The 23,721-nt window shown below is 49.7% G+C and overlaps 1 protein-coding gene across 2 annotated transcripts in view; it reads right to left on the bottom strand.

Annotated features, from left to right (window-relative positions):
* Positions 1-2,752: 2,752 nt before the first annotated feature.
* LOC142571110 (uncharacterized) overlaps positions 2,753-23,721 on the bottom strand; it is a 119,389-nt gene continuing 98,420 nt past the window's right edge. For both annotated transcript variants that reach the window (XR_012825760.1, XM_075679401.1), the window contains exon 4: positions 2,753-2,858. The gene's annotated coding sequence lies outside the window, so the exon portion shown is untranslated. The remainder of the gene's footprint in view (positions 2,859-23,721) is intronic.

Below are 23,721 nucleotides of genomic sequence, written 5' to 3'. Positions count from 1 at the left end.
AGTATACGTAAGTGTGAGTACCTAAGTGTACTTAAGAGCTGTCAAAGTGTACTTAAGAAATGACTTCAAGGCTATTATTTTGATTTAAATGCCAATTTTAAAAAGTAGCCAAAAGAAACTAGGTTTGTATGACGATATAGCGTTCAAATTTCTAATATGATCATGTGCCGCGAAATCTCTAGCTAAAATATTCTTGCGGAATTATCTTCAGTGATTCGACTGCGTTGGTTTTCCTTGCTAATGATATCCGCCTGGGCAGATAATTCATGTGTAGTGACGTAATACGAGTACATTATTGAGGCGTTTATTTAAAAAAAAAAACATCCAAAATTAGGAACGCACTGTACAGGCAATTTTCGCACAGCGGATTGCCCTAGATAAACGAGGCGGCGATTTCGGCCTTCTCGCTTTATGTTGCCTGAACAGAACGTGCACGAATGTCAAACCTCTAGGGCTGCTACGAGACGATCTGCTGTGATTGTTAAAGCGCTATGCTCCAGTCGAGCTGCAAAATGTGGAGCGATAGAGAGAATACCTGTGCAGTAGTTGGCTGCAAGTGACGGGCATTAAAAAAATATAGAAGAATGTAAGAAGAATAGAAGAAATAGAATAGAATGTATTGAATTTCATGAAAGGGCGCTACCGAATAAATGCCCGTGTTGGCAACCTTGCCTGAAGCATTGCTCTCCTCGAGGTTAAAAATTATGCGCTTATCCACCAACCGTGCGTCCCTAACCTCCAAAGAAAGGACTTCAACTCCGCCAACGTTTGCTCAACAAAGTGCCGCTCGTTACTCTGTGATTAAGGAAGTAAGTAATGCCACTTCCTGGCGCGGTCAGTTTCTCGCCTCGTATGAGCGAAACCGAGGGGTAAGTCTTTATCACCATATATTTTGTAATTTCGCTTCCTGTAATAGCCAAAATTAAGCATCAATACTGCTACGTTCACTAGACAACGAGTGTAATAGAAATTATTGCCGTTTGTGCTTATGGGCACCTTTATACCACCTATCAGGAAGGAAATATTCCCCTGGCAAAAGCTATGAACCTAGATGCCTTTTCTGCAGCCCTGTGCGTCTGTGAATATCAAATTCAGTTAAGCACTGAAAGAAACAGGGCTTCCGAGTGTTGATCCTTCAGATATTTTGTGGAATTATAACGTTATACTTCGTGGTAGAAAATTTTGAAGAGAAGTAAACAAGGTCCACATAAATGAAAATGTTAACCTGCGCTCTAAACGTGATGTGGAAGCTATATTGAATAGGCTGGTCTCGGTGTACTGGAGCGACAGTTGTGGTATTCTCACATGGATCTCCACATTAAAATTCCATGAATCTGCGTACAGCTCTTTTACAATGCTAATAGAGAAGCTTAGAAAAAAGAACTTCTACAATATCTTACCACGCTGAATGCCGCTTTGCTAGCCGCTTGGTTGTAGCACATCTCCTTTTGGTCATGGTTTCTTAATATTTCTTCTTTTTTTTTGCTCTATAAACTCCTGATACGGTGTCAAATAACCAACTAGCACAAGCGAACTCTTGCGGCAGTAGAACATTTCTTTCGGATAATTTTTTACCCCTGACAAAGTACGAGGAACATTATGTGGGCATGTGCTCACACTCTTTACAATTTTTTGAGGAAGCATGGGGGGCAGGTAAGAAGCGGAAATTTACATTCATACACCCCTACTCATATTCACGCCCACATTGTCCCTCTTGAATCAAAACTATGTATGGGCACACGCTTGATCCCAATTACTGTGAACATGGATAGAGTAAGTGAGTGACAAGCCAGAATACGTCTTAGCTACAAGGAATCACTGCGTACAGAACAACCGCATTCCAAGCCTGGTACCCGGAACGAACAAATCTACCGCTACTAGGGACACATGTGGGTGATTAGGTAGAAAATCGACAATCACATAGTGATGACACGGAACGATATTGTTGTGTCAAAAATGTGACCAGCCATTGATTCTAACAGACAATTCAAGAAAGGGAAACAAAAGACTGATCATGGTTTACTTCAGAAGCGGACAGTATGGACTGCTTGAAATAGATTTCAAGCCTCGCTTATAGTAAAAGCACAAGACGGCCTGTATTCACTGCTCGCTGCATTTGCACGAAAATGAGCTCCAAATGTTCTTAGATGCCCTGTGAAGCTTTCCTGAAAGTAGCGCGCATTAGTTACTGTCAATGATATCCGACAAAAGGCAGGTTTCTTTAGCCGTACCGGGGGCGTCATGCATATTCATTGCAAGCATGCTATCGCCGAGGCAGTTAAAGCAAGCAATGGGCACGTCACCATTTGAGCAAGCATGGCGGTACACATGGGATCACTGTGAAAACGGTCCATAACGGTCATGGGCACTGAACTATAAAAAAACACGTCTTACCTTCCAGGAAATTTGTGTATGTACACATATTTATAAACGTATTACATGGTGTTTTGTATACTACTGGCACTTCAAAGCTTGTGGATGCTCAAGTCGGTGCTTCGGTCAGTGTATATGACTATCATATATTTAGGAGCTGCGAGAGTGTTTGAAAACGGCCTTCGTGATATGTGAACGTAAATGTTGCATATGTACTGCACAATCTATATAAATGGATATTTAAAGAATGGTTTGCCACTGCATGCCTTCTTAATGAATAATCGTGTGGTTAGCAGATAAGCGCCGACAATGCCGGCATTGCTTCTTCTACTCTACTCCGCGTACTGGAAACATTTCAAATAAACCTTTACTTATTTTGTGCTAGAGCAGTGGCGTTGGACCTACTCAAAGCAGCGCCATGTGAATGACGAAGTGGAAAGGCGTTTGCAGGCAGGGTAACACACTTATGTGTCGAGTTTGATTGGCTAAACAATAGAAAAAAAAGGTATTAGAAAAGCACGCCCAAATGGAAAAAAGTTGACACTAGTGCCTCGGAGAAATAAAAGAAAAACAGCGGCAGCATGTGCGGCGAAGACCACTGGACGAATCGGAGTGCACGTGATAGCTGCAATTGTGACAGGTGCTCGTTTTCGCTTCACGGCAAAACAATGGAAGTCGGAGAGAGAATGCACGGACATCCGTCTCTGTGTGAAATTGTTCCAAGGGTACAAAACATATATTTGCGACAGTGAAGCCTTGGCATCCAACACAGAACGTTCAATGATTCAATATGGAAGCATACTTATTTTCAAAATAAACTTTGATAGAATCACTGCGTGCTATCTTCAAACAGAGTGAAACACCGTGATGCGCTAACGGAAAGGTACAATCGGGATTGCGTTGATTAGCAAGAAATGTTTGCTTGTGTTACTTTCACAAAAAGATCCTTTCCGCCAAGTATGCGTTTGATTGAGGGGCGTTTCACAAGTTGTGTTCGAGAAACGCTTGAACATTTCGTTTGAGCAGCTGCGCAGCCAGATACCGTACATAATCATTTGAAATGGCTAGATAGTGGTCCTTTATGTGGTCATATTCTGATTTTGTGGACGATTAGTACAACTTACGAACATCTTTTCTAATTTTAATAGCATTAACATCATTCGTCCAGTTTAGGAGCATTGAATCTATCTATCTATCTATCTATCTATCTATCTATCTATCTATCTATCTATCTATCTATCTATCTATCTATCTATCTATCTATCTATCTATCTATCTATCTATCTATCTATCTATCTATCTATCTATCTATCTATCTATCTATCTATCTATCTATCGTTGTCATACATTCTTCGTCATCCTATTGTTGTCATGCCATCGTCGTCATTTTGTCTTCCACGCACTTCATTCCTTCTTCGCATTTACATGGTGCTCAGCGCATCGTCATGGCCATGGGCGGCCCGGGCAAGTGAGCGTCAAAGAAACGTGGACCGATCCTGGTTACACCGTATGTGTCATACAGCCTAATCAACGGCAATCGAAATATTACCACTACAGACTCCAAATTACGGCGCCTTCAGCAATGCGGTGGGTCGCTACGTTGCTTGAATGCTATTACATTAGGTCGAGAGTCATGTGAGACGGGTTCGGCCGTATCTTTTTAATGGATAATTTCTATGCCTACTTACAGAAGAAACCCTTCTGCGCGTCCTTCACGTAAGACGAATCGCTAAAAGAAATTAATATATACATGAAAAGGATGTTGTGTATCTTATAAAAGAAAATAAATTCAAATGAAAAGGGTTGGCGGTGGTGGCTTTCGAAAATACAGCGCCGCGCTCAGGAGCCTAGTGTCGGACACACTGGGCGAAACATTTTTTTTATTGTCTCGTTTGCAATGTCACTCATTGCACGTGAACGGAATATGTAACATCTGTCAACGAACGCGACGGCGATCAGATCAAAATCCTCTTAGTTTTGTCAAGTGTTCTAACCTCGACAACCGTCCTGGAGGACATTCTTGAGCTTTTTGCACTTTATTTGGCGTTTATACTTTCTCAGAAGTACATTCGCGCAGTCAAGCGTGTGTGTACCAATAATACCCGGCCATTCTGGAGCACCAGATGCTGCAAGGGCCAATGAGCATTTCTAGATCAAAATTTGGCCCATCGTCATTTTTCGTCACTATATACCTGACGCCGTAAGGATCTAGACGGAGTATATGTAACTGTTTTTTGTAAAACAACCAAACCATGCCCTCCTTCTCAACAATCCAGGAGCAGGTGATCGATTGACTCACGTATTTACATATTAAACAAAGTTTTCCCCATGGCAGAGCGTCCAAAAATAGTCGACATCGGGGACACCGGGCGGCTAAGACACCGATAAGCAGGGTGGCCAAAATTTATTTCCTACGCGGCCTGCAGCGGCATAGCGTGAGCAGACGGTAGTCGGTTTCTTTTGGAAGTCCGTAGCTATTATAGAAATTTAAAAGCACGTTTCCGCTTACTTTTGCTATTCATTGAACATCGTCACTCAATATAAACAGTAGCAGTGGGAAGAAGCGCACTCACTCAGATACCTTCTTTGACTGACGTCAGCTATTTGCCCATTAGGACCCGCGTATGAAAATCCGCTCTATGACGAAATAAAGCGTCCAGAAGGGAGCGACCAGCAGCTGTGGAAATAAGAGCATTTGAGAGAAATCTGACTTCGCGCTTCGTTTGCGAGCTCCACTCGCCGCGAACGACTGCAAAACTGGGGAGTGGGGGGGGGGGGGGGGAAGGGGCATATACATGCATATGCATGCTTACATTTCGGGCGCCCAGTGGTGCGAAAACTTCGTGCCTCAGAGTGCTTACGCAATAGTTCCCAGCAGCAAGGTAAGAACTTCAACGACTACATAGAAGACGTCGTCGACGTTTGCAAGCGCGTCAATGCATCCATGACTGAATCCGATAGTATCCGTCAAAATTTTGAAGGCCATCGAAGGCGACGCGTTTCCATTGCTCCTATCGAAAAACCCCTAGACCACCGTCTAAGTTGCTGATCCTTGTCAGAGTTACGATGAACTCGGCGTTCTTCCACGCACGAAGTCCCTCTTTCGAGCTTAACCGCAGTTCTCGACCGCGGCCCCCTGCTCTGTGAGATGAAAGAGTTCATCCCTGCCGAGGAAGAAGCATGTGCTTGCTGCGGACGCGTCTGCGCCGGCTCCCGCTTTCTTGGCAATTTCAATGTGCCTTTTGCCCAGTTTTGTGCCTTTTCTACTCGGAATCGGATTCTTGAAGTTCTCTTCTACCTAGGGAGACCACATTTCGGCAAGTGCGTGACCTCTGGACTTTTTTACGAGTGATTTCAGCTCTCGGCGCCCCGCTTCGGGCTCTAAGCCTAACGGCGAGTACGGCCGCCGCCATTAACGCACGTCTCGACTCCGACCAAGCCGCCGCCGACCCCAGACGTCCCCGCGCCCACCCCGGCTGTGGTGGCCTCCAGCGATCACAACAAACGAGCCTTCCACCCAACAACGACCCTACAGCGATGGCATACGAAGTCAATGGCCAAGACATGAGCCCGGAAGACTTCACCGCAGACGCAGGGTGGACTATCCTGACGCCGCGCCCGTCAGTAATCAAGACTGCGTTGAGCCAGCCCAACCTCGTTAACCACCAACGAAAGGGAGGAAATACCAACGCAACTGCCTCAACAGCCAGAAACTCCTTGATCAAAGCAAGCAGAATGCCCGCGCTGCTCAAGATGACATAAAGATCGTGATTCGCATACGTGGCGGTATCAACATAGCCAAGGTAGGCCAACTTACGGTCACCAAAGCAATTTGCATGGCTGCTTGCATCGAATCTACCGAGCGAAGCGAGGACACGATATGCCCCAATTTGAAGCAGAACATCATGGTGGTCAGCACACCGTCCGAAGCGAACGCAGAAAAATACCTCAGGATGCGCAGCATTTCCATAGGAGAGCAAACGTTTGAAACCACTGCATATAGGACGGCGCCGCACGAAACATGCAAAGGCGTTATAAGAGGGGTTCCGCTCGATGAGACGAAGGACTCCATAAACCGCAAGATCGTCAACCCACGCAACCGGCTCGCTCTGGCGGCAAAGAGAATCAAGGAAACTGGCACGGTCATCATCGCCTTCGACGGCTTTCGAGTCCCGAACTATGTCAGATACGACAACGCCCTGATCAAGTGTTCCCTTTACCGCAAGCAGATCGCCATGTGCCATGTGTGCGGCAGACTCGGCCATCGTGCCGACGTATGCCCCTCGCCCGACGACGCAATTTGCAAAGGCTGTGGACTAGCTAACCCTAACGCAGATCATGTGTGCACCTCGATCAAATGTGCGCTCTGCGAGGGAAATCATGTCACGGCAAGCAAGGAATGCAAGAACCGCTTCCAACTCCCCTACGTCGTCCGAAGAAGACGAGTTGAAAGAAAAATCGCAGCAAATGCAAGCAAAAGCACCACGAGATCAGGGCCAATCGCCCTGAGTCAGCACGACTTCCCGCCGCTCAAGGACGCCGAGAGTAGCGCCATCAACGACAATGTGGCCGCCAACGCAGATGCTCGCTTGTCCGGCGAGCGGGGCCGCTCGAGATCGAGGAACCGCGGTCGCCTGTCGTCACGATCGCGAGGACGCTCCAGGAACCCGAGCCAGCGATCCTCGTCAAGGATACGATTCGCCCCCAGCCCACGAGTTGGCGGTGATGACCGGTTGACGTGGGCCCAACGAGTTCAGCAGCACCAACAACATGAGCGACAAGAACAGCAGCACCAACAGCAGGCCGCCAGCCAGGTGAGTCCGATGGCACGGCCAGAGCAAGTAGAAATAGCAAATACAATTAAAAGACTAGAACATGAAAACAAAGAGTTAAGGCAAACCATCACACAACTTGTCGAGGAAATCAGACATCTCAAAACGCCACCACCCCCCAACTCTAATCAAACCGAAGTCACATCAGAACCCATGGTATTGGAAGTACCGGTCGCGGAATCCACGCGCAATCCGCATAAGAGAAAAGCCGTGACAAACACACATCCATCGAGCACGGACAGCGACATTAGAGAAATCAGGCAGCTGCTCAGCGGGCTTGCAACTACCATCGCGTCACTAAAGGAAGGGCAAGACAAACTTGCGACGACAGTAGGGACCCTCAAGGAAGGTTACGACAGGATAACGCTACAGATGAACCACATGATGGAGACGATCAACATCCATGGTGCAAGGCTCAACGCGCTAGAAATGGCAGACCACCCGTCTGTGACGTCACAGCCTACTATCACCAAGCTACCTCGGGCGTTGTCGCTCGATAGACATAGCAACAACGTGGCCTCACAAAGGCCACCCAACGCCAACAACAAAGATGGCTGTGCAAACTGAAACGTTTCGCCTTTGGCAATGGAATTGTAGGGGCTACGTCCGTAAAAAGGCCCCCCTGCAACAATACATTCGAACCAAAAAAGACAAACCCCAAGTCATTCTCCTACAAGAGACAAATAGCGCTACACCCTCGCTACCCGGCTATGACGTGACCACAACGACACCGCAACACAAATGTAGAGGTATCGCCACGTTGGTCAGCAACAAGCTAGCCCACACGACACACAACATTAATCGCAACCGCAGCAATTGCGAATTCATTCTCACGGAAGTCTTCCCTAGAGCCAAGAACGCCAAGAGCATATTCATCCTAAACGTTTACAGCAGCCCCAAGCACAGAGCACAAAAATTTAAGCAAATATTCCAGCTCGCCCGCAACCGTGCCGGCAACAACCCCGTGATCGTGGCCGGGGACTTCAACGCCCCTAACACGGCCTGGGGATACGTCGCCAGCAGAGCCAAAGGCAAGGACTTGCTAAACGACGCCGATGAACTTGACCTAACGCTCATCACGAACGCCGAGTACCCCACAAGAACGGGTAACTCGGTCAACCGCGACACAACGCCAGATCTCACTTTCGTCCGCAACGTTCCACACTATCAGTGGAACAACCTCTTCGAGGATCTGGGCAGCGATCATCACATTGTCGAGACAACAATTGACACCCCATCCAGAGGACCCAGAAAAATGACGTACGTCGACTGGGACAAGTTCCGCGAGTTCAGACACGAACGCCGAACAGGCAAAGAATCAATGGAACAATGGACGTCGCAACTAAAGGCCGACATTAAGGCGGCCACGAAGGAAATAGAGACAGACCTTCCCGTTCAAAGCATGGACAGCCGACTGGCCCACATGCTCGAAGCCAAACAATCGCTCACCAGGAGATGGAAAGAACAAAGACACAATCGACGGCTCAGGAAAAGAATTTCTTCCCTCAACCGGCTGATTGCAGAATATTGCACGCAACTATCTAACCAGCAATGGAACGAGGTGTGCGACGCCGCGGACGGCCGCATCAACAGCGGGACGACGTGGCACCTGCTCAAACATCTTTTAGATAGAACCAAAACCAAAGCGGACCAGGGTCGTACGCTGAACAAGATCATGCACGAGGAACTCTAAATTACTACGGAAAATGAGCTCATTGACCGTCTTGCCGACAAGTACCTCCCGCTGGCCAAAAATGCTAGAGGCACGACCACCGATGCCTATCGCGGCAAATTCAACCCAGAGTTTGATCGGGACTTCTCAACCGAAGAGATACGCACGGCGCTTCAGAACCTAAACAGCAAGTCAGCGCCGGGGCCGGATGGCGTAACTAACAAGGCACTTAGAAACCTCGACGAAACCTCAATCGAAACCCTCACAGAGGAAATCAACAAAATCTGGAGGAATGGAGCACTACCAGAAGACTGGAAAACGGCCCTTATCGTGCTCATCCCAAAGCCTGGCAAGGCGCCCAACATCAATAACTTCAGACCTATCTCGCTGACGTCTTGCGTCGGCAAGGTAGCCGAGCACGCGGTCCTAAACAGGCTCTCGAAACATCTCGAAGATAAAGATGTCTACCCCGCAGCAATGATCGGCTTTAGACCCGGGCTATCCACCCAAGACGCCATGAAGCTCCTCAAGCATCAGGTCATTGACGCAGACACGAGAGACGCGAGAGTAATCCTAGGGCTAGACCTCGAAAAGGCATTCGATAATTTGTCACACGACTACATACTCGACACGATCTCCAACCTCGACCTCGGCACGAGACTCTACGCTTATACAAAATCGTTCCTGAGCGACAGAACGGCCACCCTCCGTCTAGGGGAAATCAAGTCCCAGAAATACAAACTCGGAGGCAGGGGCACCCCGCAAGGTTCTGTCATCTCTCCGACGCTTTTAACCTTGCGCTAGCCTGCCTAGGCAAGAAACTGGATCAAATTGAGTACGTCAAATACACGATATACGCCGATGACGTAACGCTCTGGGTCCCCGGAGGTAGCCTGGGATCAATTGAAAGCGCTCTGCAGGAAGCGATCGACGTGATCGAGGAATACCTCGCTCCCACCGGCCTGCGATGTTCGCCTGCGAAGTCGGACCTCCTCGTCTACAAACCATCGAGGAGCGGTCCCAAACCAAAGAACGAAATCAGACACACACGTCATTACTCTCAGAACAAAAGACGGAGGAACCATTCCACACGTCAGCAAAATCAGTGTCCTTGGGATGTTCATTGAAAGCAACGGCTCTAACGCCGCTACAGTGGAGAAGATCGTGACAAAGTCGAATAATGCATTGAATCTCATACGACGCGTAGCCAACAGACAACACGGCCTTAAGGAAGAAAATCTTCTCAAGCTAACACACGCCTTTGCGCTACGCCACTTCACCTACGAGGCGACCATGCACAGATGGAAGAAAGCGGAGAAGGACAAACTCAATGTACAACTGAGGAAGCTAGTCAAACTAGCGCTGGGAATCCCCAAGAACACCGAGACAGAGCTCCTGCTGCAACTGGGGGTACACAACACACTTGAAGAAATCGCCGAAGCTCAAGAACGGGCTCAATGGACAAGACTCTCTGGAACCAAACCGGGTAGAGACATCCTAGCCAAACTAGGTCATGACACCACAGTAATCGAGAATCTATATCAAAGCGTTCCGACGGACACACGCAACTTTTACACGGTTCGCCCATTGCCGCGGAACATGAACCCCGCGCACCATCAACCCAGAAGGCTGGCACGCGGATCGTTCATCCTGCGCGAAATACGTGATAAGAAGATCCTAGCCTGTTTCGTTGACGCGGCACAGTACCCAACCAGGAAGGCCTTCGTTGCCACCACGATCAATAAGCAAGGTCAAGTGAGAAACGCTCTCACAGTCAAGACCCACAAGTCCGAGATAGCAGAACAGGTTGCCATCGCACTCGCGCTCACCGACCCGACCACCACCCACGTCTACAGCGATTCACTCTCGGCCGTCAAAGCCTTTCAGAAAGGAGCAGTTGCAAGACAAGCACTACAAATAATCAATAGATCCGCACCGCTGCAGCATCACACCATCTGCTGGTTCCCGGCACACCTCGGAGAGATCGAGGACGCCCCTCGCAATCTCAATGAGATGGCTCACAGGAGCGCGCGAGACCTAACCTTCCGCGACGCCCCCTATTCTGGTCGTGACCATCCCAGCGAGAATCGGGACCCTCCCTCCACATATAACGAGATCATAAAGCACTTTTATCTAGACCGCAGAATATACAGCACACCTCACAATAAGCTCACCAGGCCTCAAGCCCTGACGTTCAGAATGCTTCAAACAAATACGTACCCCACGCAGAACAGACTACACCACTACATGCCTGACCTATACAAAACATCATATTGCGAAAATTGCCATAGCACACTAGACGTACATCACTTGCTCTGGCCGTGTGGTCGGACCCACGCAAACAGTGATCAAGACTCCGCCAGGCTACAAGACGCATTACGCAGCACGGACCTGGTGGAGCAGCTCTGGGCCGTCAAGCGAGCCCACGATGCGGCCAGGGAGTTACAACTCCCGGTCCCAATGTGGGAGTAGCCCGCTCTATGGGACCTTGCGCCCCGTAGCTCGCAGGACCTTTCTATAAAGTTACTCCATCCATCCATCCATCCCTACCGAAGTCGGTCGGCAGCTGTTTATACACACTGCCGCTCCAACCTCTGAGACATATTTGGCTCCAAACCTTCGACATTTGATAAAGGAGCAAGTCTGGGAGGCTATTCAGACCCCGCGTGCACTCCCGCCGGCGTCTGTACTTATGACATACGCTGAACTTGTAGCGCGGACTGTGCCACAGACGTTCTTACCACCACAGCCCGCTGTACTAACGTCCGACCGCGTTTGCAACCAGGCTACCAGCTAACACTGGACAATGGCGCAGTCCCGACAACCACCAAATATGCTTATATCGGGGCATCCCTGTTTATTTGACATGGTTCTGTCGCCGTCACTCATGCCTTCCCCAAGCTGACCAACCTTCGTCACCCTACGTCTGCGTCTGCGTTGAACAGCACAACGTCTCGCTATTCTCCGACGAAGGTTATTGAAGTATCTGTAGATGGAATTGTTGCACATGCGCTAGTCGATACAGGAGCAGCCGTTTGTGCAATTAGCAAAGGACTTTATCGCTCGCTCCAAAATGATGACACCCTTGTCCGCCCTGTCGCCGTGTACAGCAAGCCCACAGCACATTACCACTGTTGCTGCATGCACTACCCGCATCACGATTCAAGAACTGTCATACACAGTCGAATTGGCTGTTCTGTGTAAATTGTTTTGCGACAATGTCTTGGGGCGGGACTTCCTTTCTTATCACAAGGCCGTCATTGACTGTTCCTGCACTGAAGTCGAATTCTTTCCAGTTCCTAACGCCCAAATTGATGATGCTAATTCCGTTGCCAAGCTTCTTGTTGCTGACGACTCTACGATACCTCCGCACTCATCTGTTATTTCAACTCCCTGCTCCAAGGGCGTTATAGATACCACTCCTCTTTTTACAACGTCGCCAATTTTTGTTCATCGACGATGTTCTCTTCCCTTCGCTGTCATCACTATGAACGGGAGCTCCACTGATATGCTTGTCTCCAACGATTATGCCTTGCCTCTCACCTTGCACTGTGGTGAGTGTTTGGACTTCTTGAGCGCATCGACTCTACGACCATCTTCGACGTCCCTCTTGGTCGCACCGGCTTCGAGATCAGTACATTGGCTTGTAGCCGCCTCGGCTGCACGTCTTCGACAGTTATATGGGTACCAACCTGAGCCTCGCACAACGTTCCCAGCTTCTCAACGTGCTTCGCAAGTGCTCCTCTACGTTCGGTTGCAAACAAGCGACTTTGGGCCCCACATCGGCGGTGTATCACGGGGTCGTTACGGGTGCCCATACTTCGCGGCCCCAGCGACCTTATCGCGTGCCACCCACAGAACCCCGTGGTATTGAAGACCAAGCCAGCAATATACTTCAGTGCGGAGTTGTTCAGCCTTCATATAGTCCCTCGGCGTCCCTTGTAGTCCTTGTGAAGAAAAGGGATGTATCCATCCGGTTTAGCGTAGACTATCGCTGCCTTAACAGGATAACGCCTAGATACGTCTATCCTTTGCCGCGCATTGAAGACGCCCTCGATTCTTTGCAAGGCGCGGAGCGCTTTTCCTCACTCGACTTACGTTGCGGCTATTGGAAAGTGGCATGGTAGCAGCCGATCACCCAAAATGAGCTTCTGTAACACCAGACGGCCTGTGTGAATTTAACATTATGCCGCTTGGTCTTTGCTATAATTCTGCTACTTTTGAACGGATGATGGGAAATATCATTTGTGCTCTAAAATCGAAGGCATGCTTATGTTACCTTGATGACGTTGTCGTCTTGTCCCCTGACTTCCGTTTTCATCTGTGCCGTCTCGAGCAGGTCTCACAGTGCTTGACTAACGCAGGCCTCCAACACAACATAAAGAAATGTCGCTTTCGGGACAAGCAAGTAACGATACTCGGACCCGTGGTTTCCAAAGGCAGCGTTTTATTCGATTCTTATACACTTCTCGCTGGGACCGATATCCCGAAACCAACGACCCTGAAGAAACTTCGAAGCTTCATCGTGCTCTGTTCATACTTTCGCAGTTTTATCAGAAATTTTGTTCCTACTTTTGCTTTGTTAACTCAACTTCTGCGAGGTGACACCGCCCTTTCTACCTGGTCCCCACCGAGCTTGTGACGACGCGATTACAACATTTCACCATCGGCTGACAACGCCGCACGTACTGCGCCAATTTGATGCCATGGCTCCCACTGAAGTTCGCACGGGCGTCAGCAGTGTTGGACGTGGTGCTGTGATCGCTGAGCGCAAAAGTTGATACGGCGAATACGTAGTAGCCTACGCCAGCACAACAATAACCAAGGCCAAATCTAATTACTGCGTAACTGAAAGGAGTGCTTAGCTACAGTTTGGCCATGGAAAATTTCTACCATGCCTGCGCGGCCCTCCCTTCAATGACTTTACCGACGATCACGCCCTATGTTGGCTGTCGACATTGAAAGACCCATCAGGCCGCCTCGCCAGCTGGATCATTCGGTTACAAGACATCGACATGCGCGTTGTCTATTGGTCGGGCAACAAACGCACCTACGCAGAAGCTCTGTCTCGCTCCCCCATGGCTAGTGACACGATTTGCCTTTCTGCCATTGACTCGGTGATTTCATAACCAGAGCTCATCAATATGGCGGTGGAGCAGCGTAATGATCCGTGGATTGCGGCTCTTTTTGGATTGCTTATCGGACATCTCGGCGACTCGCCCTTACGTTCTCTCCGCTGTCAAGCTTCTCACTTTGCGGGACGGGATGGACTCCTATATCGCCGCAACTATACGCTTCCAATGGTCACAAGGGGTTGTTCGTCATCCCTCGCCACCTCCGCGCCGATGTTTCCTCAGCTTTCCATGCAGATCTACAATGAGCCCACGCTGGCCTCTTAAAAACGTACACCAGTCTTCACTTACACTTTTATTGGTATGGGATGCACTGTTTTCTGCAGAAGTACATCAGCTCATTTGCCAATAAAAGTGTAAGTGACTCTCCTATTTGCCGCCCTTGTGGTCCCTTACAGCCAATCCCGCACCCCCGCTGGGCTGTTCTTACCGTAGACCACCTGACGTGTTATGCAGAAACAGCTGCCCTACCATCCGCCACAGCCTGCGACCTTGCGTCGCTCCTTTTGCGACACCTCGTACTTCGCCATGGCGCGCCCGGGGAATTTCTCGTGATAGAGGATGTGTCTTCCACTACTGCCTATCACCCGCAGACTAACGGCATGATTGAGCAATTCAATCGCACTTTGAGCGCTATCCTATCCGTACACATTGAGTCCGACCTCACTAACAAGGACTTTGTTTTACCGTATGCGACTGGCTTTTCCTCATTGTTCCTCGCATATGTTCACAAACCTTCCAGCACCCTTGGCACGGTTCTCCCCTGCCGACGTGACCCATCCGCGTACACGCCACTGTCTGAAGCTTCCAGATACGCCGAGGAACACTGCCTGCTAGCGCACTATTTTACGACTGAAGACCAATGGCACGAAAAGTTCCGTCGTGATGACAACCGAACCACATGATCATAAGAACCGCACTCTTTAGTGTGGCTCTGTATGCTTTTGATACAGCGCTGTTTTTTCTAGCTCCCGTTTATTTCTGCGAAAATCTAAGTTCATCCGCTAGTCCTCGCTCCCTGCTCGATCGTGATGGAAGTGGACGAACCCGCACGTCTGCCGGCGATGGCGGCGTCAGCGGCGGCCGGCTCCAGGAAGCGGATTGGTCAGTAGAGCGACAGCGACAGCGAGGACATCCATGTCTACTCTCTCAGCAGTGAGGACATTTCCGATGACGACTTCCAGCTGGTGCAGTGACGCAGAGCGAAGAGAAGAAACACCAGGACGTCCTCATCGTCAAGCACGCAAACAGTAAGGCACACGCAGCGGCCGGACGCCAATACCATCATATTTTTGCCTCTGCTTCCCACCGTCAACATGAAGCTACTCAACAGGCAATCTGTGTCGATGTCACTGGAAGCCCTGGTGCCAAATGAAATGTGAGACATTCGAGTCAACAGCCGTAAAAATCTACTGGCGGTTGATGTCCAGCATGTACCTGTTCTGACCACTCTACGCAGCGTGATGGACATCGATGGCATTCAGGTGCGCTCTTACATCCCTCTTGGATCTGACGTAGTCACCGGCATTATCTACGACGTAGACATCGCCATCCTTAATAACGACTTGCCGATTCTTATTAAGCCAGCCAATGATAAGGTCACTGTTGATGTTAAGCGGCTAGGCAGTTCACGCTGCGTGAAGATTGCATTCAAGGGTAAATATATACCCTCGCATGTTAAGGTGGGACACTTCAGACCTGCAGTGCGGCCTTTCATTGCGAAACCTCTTCCGTGCCGCAAATGCATGAAACTGGGGCACGTGAGCAGCGTCTGCGAAAATCAGGCAGCATGCCCCCGTTGCGCCGAGCCACACACTGCAGATAAATGTGGTGCGACTGTACTGAAGTGTTCAAACAGCGGAGGGTCGCACTAAGCTTCATCGAAGAAATGCCCGCATATTAAGAAGGAGATGGCTATCTTAGAAGAGGTGGCGAGAAATCATTCATCTCATCGTGAAGTCACCGATAAAATCAGGAAGCGACGTTTCTGTCGCCGGCGCTCCTCAAGGAAGGGTGTTGTCTCTGCGACGCGCATGCCACTTCCTACACCACCGCCTGCTCCACTGCCACCCAGGCCAGACTTTGTGGAAAGGACCTCGAAGAACAAGGCCACTGAGAAGACCACATCTGCAGAATCTTGGCCGGCTCTACTGAAACGACAGCATCCAACGACAGAATCACAGCAAAATTTTTCTGGACAACCCCCGACGTCTACTGTCAGTGATTTATGCGACCAAGACAGGAAGGTGGCTGATATGCTGCACTCGCTAATTAATACAGTGCGCATCATACTGAACAAGCTGCAAACCCCAGCAGCTCGAAGTGCTCTGCAAATACTGGATGCACTAAATTCAGTGCTTGCTAACATCGTTTAAACATCATGGCTCGACCAATAGTCCCCTTCCGCAGCGAGGTTAAAAGTGCGTCGATCTTTCAGTGGAATGCTAGGGGTCTAAGGACCCGTATAACAGACTTTGGCCAATTCATTTTCACAAATCGCTTTCCTATACTGCTCATTTGCGAACCAAATACACCAGCTCCACTCAGACTGTCCGGTTACGAATGTTTCGTCTCGTCCACATGCGGTGCGAGCACGAAAGTAGTCATCTACATCCGCACGGACTTAACATACGTCGCTAATGCGGTAGAGCCTTATGACGACAACCAATATGTCTGCCTCAATATCCTAAAGGAGGATGTGTCATTTACGCTAATTGGAGCCTACATATCCCCAGCGGGTCATTTTGACGGCGAACGACTCAAGAAAATATTACTGATGAACAATGGCCCCTGGGTTATCACAGGTGACTTCAAGGCGCCTCACCAGCTATGGGGAAGCACTAAAATTGATTCCAAAGGCAGGAGTCTCGCCTCCTTTGCTGCCAACCATGATTTGTGCTGTGTGAATGACGGCAACCCTATGTTTTCGCGAGGCACGACCTATAGCAGCTGCTTGGATTTAACTTTGGTGTCACGGCGCTTTGCCCCTAGCATCCACTGGTTTACGGACATTGAAACGCATGGAAGCGACCACATTCCAACATACATAAAGATTAGAGGAGTTGAGCAACGTTGCTCTACTGTCTTGCGTACAGTTGATTGGACAAAGTTTAAGAAGGATATGGATGACGCATGTCGGGAAGGCCTTTCACACACTATCGAAGATGCAATCGCAGAGGCATTGAAAACATCCATCTGCTTGCTCACAAGGTCAGCAAGGCAAACAGACTTGGATATGGAACTGGAGAGGCTGCGTGCGGCACGCCGACAGGCGGAGAGGAGGTATCGGCGTACGAAGTGCGTCTTGGATCTAAGGGCTTCATGACGCATACAGAAAAAAGTCCAGCGTCGTTTGGATAAATTGGAAGGCAAGCGATGGAAAACTTTCTGTCAGTCGCTTGATCCCCGAAAATCGCTCTCGCACATATGGCGAACGGTTAGGGGCCTTCGCTCATCTCCGCATCAAAGGAAGCCATTTGCTGCTCTGGCCCTCTACCAACTCCGCTCGGAACTTCAAGCGGCCGAAGAGTTCTGTGCACGGGTTGCTGGGTCCGTAGCCATCATTACTGACGCAGCATTGAATGACATCCCTGAGGCACGTGTACCAGAAATGAACGTGAACGTGCGACTTGCAGGCGTTCTTCGTCACCAGGGCCTGATGGCATCACGTATGCTGCCCTATGCCACCTTGGACATGACGCGCGTGATGAGCTGCTCAGCTACTACAACGAGTCTTGGCAGAACGGCGTCATTCTTCGGCATTCGGCAATGGAAAACGATACGCTTGATCCCCATTCTGAAACCTGGAAAGTCTCCGCTTGAGCTCTCATCATATCGTCCGATTGCGCTTTCCATCTGCGTGGGTAAAGTGATGGAAAGAATGATTCTTGCTCGCTTGGAATGGTACCTAGAGCGATTCAACATCTACCTGGACGCCATGACAGGCTTTCGTCGAGGTCGCTCGTCCATTGACAATGTCATTGACATCGTAACCTGGGTCCAAAATCAAAAAAGCCTCAAGCGCCTATCAGCGGCACTTTTTCTAGATATAAAAGGAGCATACGACAACGTCGCCCATGAGGCCATACTGAACTCACTCGAGGCTGTTGGAGTTGGTGGCCGGATGTATAAATGGATTCGGGACTATTTGACTGAGAGTTGCTTTTTCTTACAGACTGAAGATGGTCCAACTTCGGAACATTACACCTGCCGTGGTGTGCCGCAGGGTGGGGTGTTGAGCCCCATTCAGTGAGCCCCATTCAGTACCTACCGCAGTCAGTTCACGTCTCAATATACGCCGACGACATTTGCATCTGGGCTTCTGCAGTGAATCGCCCTCAGGTACGAGCCAGGCTTCAGCGGGCGGCAACCATGACAGCATCTTATCTTCGAGAACAAGACCTCAGCGTGTCTACTGAAAAGTGCGCATTGGTTGGCTTTACGCGCAAACAAATGACATCGTATCCTGTTTCAATCAATGGTGAAGCTGTATCCTATGCTAAGACACATCGCTTTCTGAGTGTAATCATTGACCGCAACCTCTCGTGGAGCCCCGACTGCGTCTATGTAAAGAATAAATTGGTTGCCATTGCTCAGGTCTTTAAATTTCTCTGCTGGAAAAACTGGGGTACACCAGTCCGTTCTATGATGCAGCTCTACAGGGTACTGTTTCTCGGACTCCTACGTTACAGTCTACCAGTGTTGTCAAATGCATGCAAGACGAACTTTCGCGCTTTGGAGAACATACAAGGTCAAGACCTACGCACGTGTTTAGGACTGCCTCGGCGCACGTCAACAGCCGCAACAATTGCCATCGCTGGGGACCATATGATCCAGACACACGTAGCTGTCGACTATCTCAGAGCGCACATTCGCCATCTGTCAAGAATCCCCGACCATCATTTGGCCTCCTTACCAGCCGAGAGACCTCAAGCGACCTTTTCAAGAGTGATTAACGCTCATAAAGAGTGCATACCGTCATATTTTACACCGGCGACGAAGCCTTCATCTCCCCTGTGGTGTTTACGACAGCCTCAAGTGAATTTTGTTATTCCTGGAATTACAAAAAAGTCAAATCATCCATCGCCAGCTATGAAGCAACTTACGCTCCTATTACTGCACCAGACGTATCAGGACCATATATATATATATACCGATAGTTCGCCCTCCCTCAACTATAGCTCAACTACCGCATTCGTCGTTCCAGCCAAGAAGGTTATAGTTACATTCAAATTGCCGCATACGACTACATCTACAGCGGCAGAGCTTGCGGCTCTCTATGCCGCTATGATGTATGTCAGCGAAGAGCCAACAGAGAAATAGGTCGTATTTTGTGACTCTAAGGCAGCCCTTCACAGCATCAAGTGCGCATTACGTCACAGAACTTACGAGCAGATGACATCTGACATCAGGGAAGCGCACCACCATGCTCTTGAAAGAGGGCACACCATCATATTTCGATGAATTCCTGCTCACTGTGGCATCGTCGGCAACAACCTAGCTGACAAGGCTGCCCGGTCTGCCCACGAAGATACCCAGACGCGTTCAATACCTTTGGCGAAGCCGGACGCTGCTGGGGAACTTCGCCTACATGCACGCAAAAAGTCGCAAGATCTCTGGAGTTCAAGTGCCTACGACTGCCGATTATATAAACTGGACCCCACGCTACGGCTACAACTGCCATCTAGCGTTTCCCGCGGTGAAGCAACCTTGCTGTGGCTGGGAGTAGCTTTCACGAACTCATACTCTTATCGTTTGGAATGGCCGAGAGCCCGATGTGCGGTTCCTATGGGTGCGAGGAGACCACCGAGCACTTATTGTGTACCTGCCCCCGCTACGACGTACAACGCCTCTCTCTGCGGGAAACTTTACACCGACTGGACTTAAAGGAGTACTGACACAAAAAAAAAATCCACGTGGTTTTTCCTGCTTTAATAAGTAGTTAATGACCCAGTAATAACGGCACGAAACCTCATTTACTTCAGAGCGCGACAGGTAATTATTTGCAGTCTTTTTTGCAGCGACCAGTCGTAGTTTCGTTTCCAGAGAGCAACGAGATGGGGCAAACGGGAGTGTAAACAAAGTGGTCACGTGTTCGCAAAAAGCCATGACGTATTGTCGTGCGACTGCCGCATCGGTCGAATGACCGCAGCCAATGAGAGCGCCGGTAGCGTGAACGTCATGGTGACTTGGTAGACCCGGCGGGGCGGGGCCGGCGAGCGCGCGCCTCGCCGCTCCGATCATGTCTGTTTTTTTTTTCTGGTCGAAACGCGCGCCTCCTTCGCCGCTGACGACGGCGCATAAATGGGTTACAATTTGTTTCTGACACGAAATAACTCCTAGAATAAGTGACCTCGAAAGAGTGCGAGTTAAAAAACGTTGTGCGAAACAGTAAATTATTGGCGTGAGTTCTACTCGGACGCGGTAAGCGCAGACGCGCCAGCAATCGTCTGTATACGAAGCGGCTCGCCTGACTGGCCTGTTTACTCATCGCTACTAACGGATCCGGGAAAGCTAACCGTATTTTCACTTAAGAGAAACATAAATGTTCAGGCATTGATTGCGCTGACGAATTTAGGCGCTATATTACGAGCTGTGGACGCATCGCAAGTACCCTCGGCCCCGGATAGACGGCCGGCGAGCTATGCCTACATCGTCTCCCAGCGATCGCAAGCTCGCTTGGCATGCTCGTTCGCTTCTGTTGGCGCCAAAGAAATCAAATGTGCTGCAATTTAAGCGTGACATAACTGTGTACACGTTGTGCCGACTAACATAGGCGCTTCGTTATACGAGCTGCAAGCGATCGTGTCACAAGCGCAACCGGTGTCGAATTCGATGGCCCAGCGAGCTATGCCTGCCGGCTCCTGGCCATCGGCGGCTGTCAACAGATCCGATACTGCTAACGCGGCCTTGCGGAAACACGTCTACAGTGCTCGCATAGACGTGTTTATATTGTCATCGTTTGTTTCAAACAAGACAGCTGTGCAAATACGGTTGCTTTCACTTTCTGTTCGAAGTTACGCAGGATTCCGAACTTCCACGCAGGGGCGCCGGTTCTGGGCCGCCGCTCGCTCAATTGTACCATGTGTCCCGAATCGCCGCATGCGGCAAGTCGCACACGACGCGCCGTACTACAGATGGCACGGAAAATCGTACTATGTGTCTCGCGCTTTAGACGTGGCCAATCACTTAGCGACTCAGATATTGCGGCCGGCGATGGCGAGGACGAACCTCAACAAAACCCTCGCATCGGCCACCACCAATGGTAAGACACAACAAATCGGCGTTGAACGTTGTGGCAGTGCAGTCAAGCTGATAGTGTGGGAAATATCCCGATGGACACGACAAAAACTGCAGTTGCAGCGACACGGGGCGCGTCCCACTACGAGTACAGCAGCTAGAACAAGCAACAACAGAGGAGAAGAGCACATGTAAGCCGCATGGCAGCCAACGAAAATTCGTGACGCAGCCACATGACGTAGCGTTTTCTTGGCTATTTACAATCCCGGTTGATGTCAATGTCGCGAGGTGCTCTGTTTCGCGGTTGGCTGGGCGCACGTACTTTAAAATTGATTTTAAATATGTTCTAAGCGATATTCGCCGCTGATATTTTATAGACGATGTGTGTGCGACAAACTAAATCGATCTCACAAGTTATCTCGACTTCAAATTTTTGTGTCAGTGCTCCTTTAAGACCGTTCAGCGAGTCAAAGATACTAGGACCATGGCCACAACCGCCACTGGAACGAAAAGCGAATCGTGCATTAGTGCAATACTTGAAGTGCACCGGCTTACGAGACCGCTTATAGTGTCCCTGCGCATAGTGTCCCGCCCACACGCACTCAGTGCTCACCTTCTACTCTTTTCCTCTTTCTATTCCCCTTTCCCCCACCCCCAGTGTAGGGTAGCAAACCGGATGCTCTTCTGGTTGACCTCCCTGCCTTTCTATCCTTGCTTTTTCTCTTTCTCTTCTCTTCTGTATGCTTATGACCACGCTCAGTCTTTCCTCTAAACTCCTAGCCAAGTACTACGATACCTACCCCGTCGTGCAACCGACGTCTCTTCTCAATTACCTTGTCGAGCCTCTCTCGCTGTCCGCAGACTTAAGGCGCCATGGAATTGGGATGGTCCACTTGCAGCAACTCGAACATTACTACCACCCGCGTCCTCTGAGAATAGCTCCCTCGTCCCAGGGGGCAAGTTGTAAGGAAGACGACGGGCGTCTACTTCTGGCGCATCTTCAACGCCTCACTTGAGAGCAGATCTCGTGCGCTCGGTGCCCCACGCTAGATCAACCAACATGCCTGTGTGTCGTGTAACGTTCCCGCTTGTTAATTAAACCGCCTTACAAAACTTGTAAAGACGTCGTTAAATATGCCTTGTAAAATTTGAAAGCAGTGACCGCATTAAGCATACATCATTTTTTCATTCAATGTAATTTTTATTGCATTTTATCTTGCTGCCTTGTCACTCCTTCTTGTTGCTTTTGCGCGTTAGTTCCTTTCTTTTTCGAAAACTGAGTAGACAAATGTATGTAGAGCTTTGAAGACGGCCAATATACTGTAATGTATTTTTTACATTTCTTGTCAAGGCATTGGAGACCCCCCCGGTATTTGAGCCTGAGCCCTCCTTCCGTAAGTACTTTTCTTGCTTTGTATCTGTATATTGCTAGGGAAAAGTATTCTTCCTACGTAACAATATTTATTGTGTTAATAATAAAAAATTCAGTGCCCTTCTACTGCTTGCAGAAAGATGACCAAGCGAAGCTGTGTATGTGGGCCCCTTAATGGCGAACGGCACCTCCGCCGCGGGTCGGCCCGGTATCGCACTATCTTCTAGATCGGCCCACGTATGGGGAGTGCTTGAAGCCTGCTTCAGCTCCACCGCGGGACGGCTCTATAGTGCACTACTGTCACGTGGCGGTGAGGTCAATAAAACAGCAGAACTAGCCAAAGAGCTTTGGTGTACGCAGCTACGCGTACAGTACTCAGCCAATCCGGGACGACAAATCGAAGAGCAACCACTGCGAACTGCATTTGGGGGATGTACGGGGTCACGAACATGAACGTTCAAGGTGGTGGCGGCAGTAGGTTGCGACGTCTACCAGCAGCTGTGTCACTGAGGTAACCTCCAGCGCTGCCATGTTGCGTAAGCAGGTGCTGCGGCGGAGGCGGCCGTTGGCGCCACCGCCGACTCCTTGACCGCATTCGCGCGCAAGCTCCCCCTGGCGCTACAGGCTAGCGGATTCCATCTTTCGAAACTGCGCACGGCAGAGAAGGACCTGTCGAATGCCGCGGCCGCGCTCGACCTTTCATTAGTCACCTCCTCCTCCTTCGCCGTCGCTCCTTCTTCGGGAGAGAGCACCTTCCTATGTCTGTCCATATCGGTGGATCGGACGGTGATCCCGCCGGTGGACGCCGCGTCGCTCAACTAGGATTGCACGTGCACGACAAAGCATAGGTCGTTGCTAGGCGTAGCCAATACCCCACTGTGCGGCTTTTCACCCAAACAGCTACGCCACGACGGAGGGTCCTAGCCGTTGCCTGTTTCGCCAGTCTCGCTTAGCCTGTCATCTTCCGCACTTCCCTTTGCATAGCTGCGCCGAGTTTCGAGCGGTCGCCGGGCACAGCTGAAACGCAAGCTGTAACAGATCCTCTGTTAAAACGATATTATCGATTGATTGCACCTTAATTGGGTTGGCAGACAGTAAAAT

This window comes from Dermacentor variabilis, chromosome 2, assembly GCF_050947875.1.
Source record: "Dermacentor variabilis isolate Ectoservices chromosome 2, ASM5094787v1, whole genome shotgun sequence".
Lineage (NCBI taxonomy): Eukaryota > Metazoa > Arthropoda > Arachnida > Ixodida > Ixodidae > Dermacentor > Dermacentor variabilis.
The sequence above is the reverse complement of the archived record's forward strand: the minus strand, read 5'-3'. Positions and strand labels throughout refer to the sequence as shown.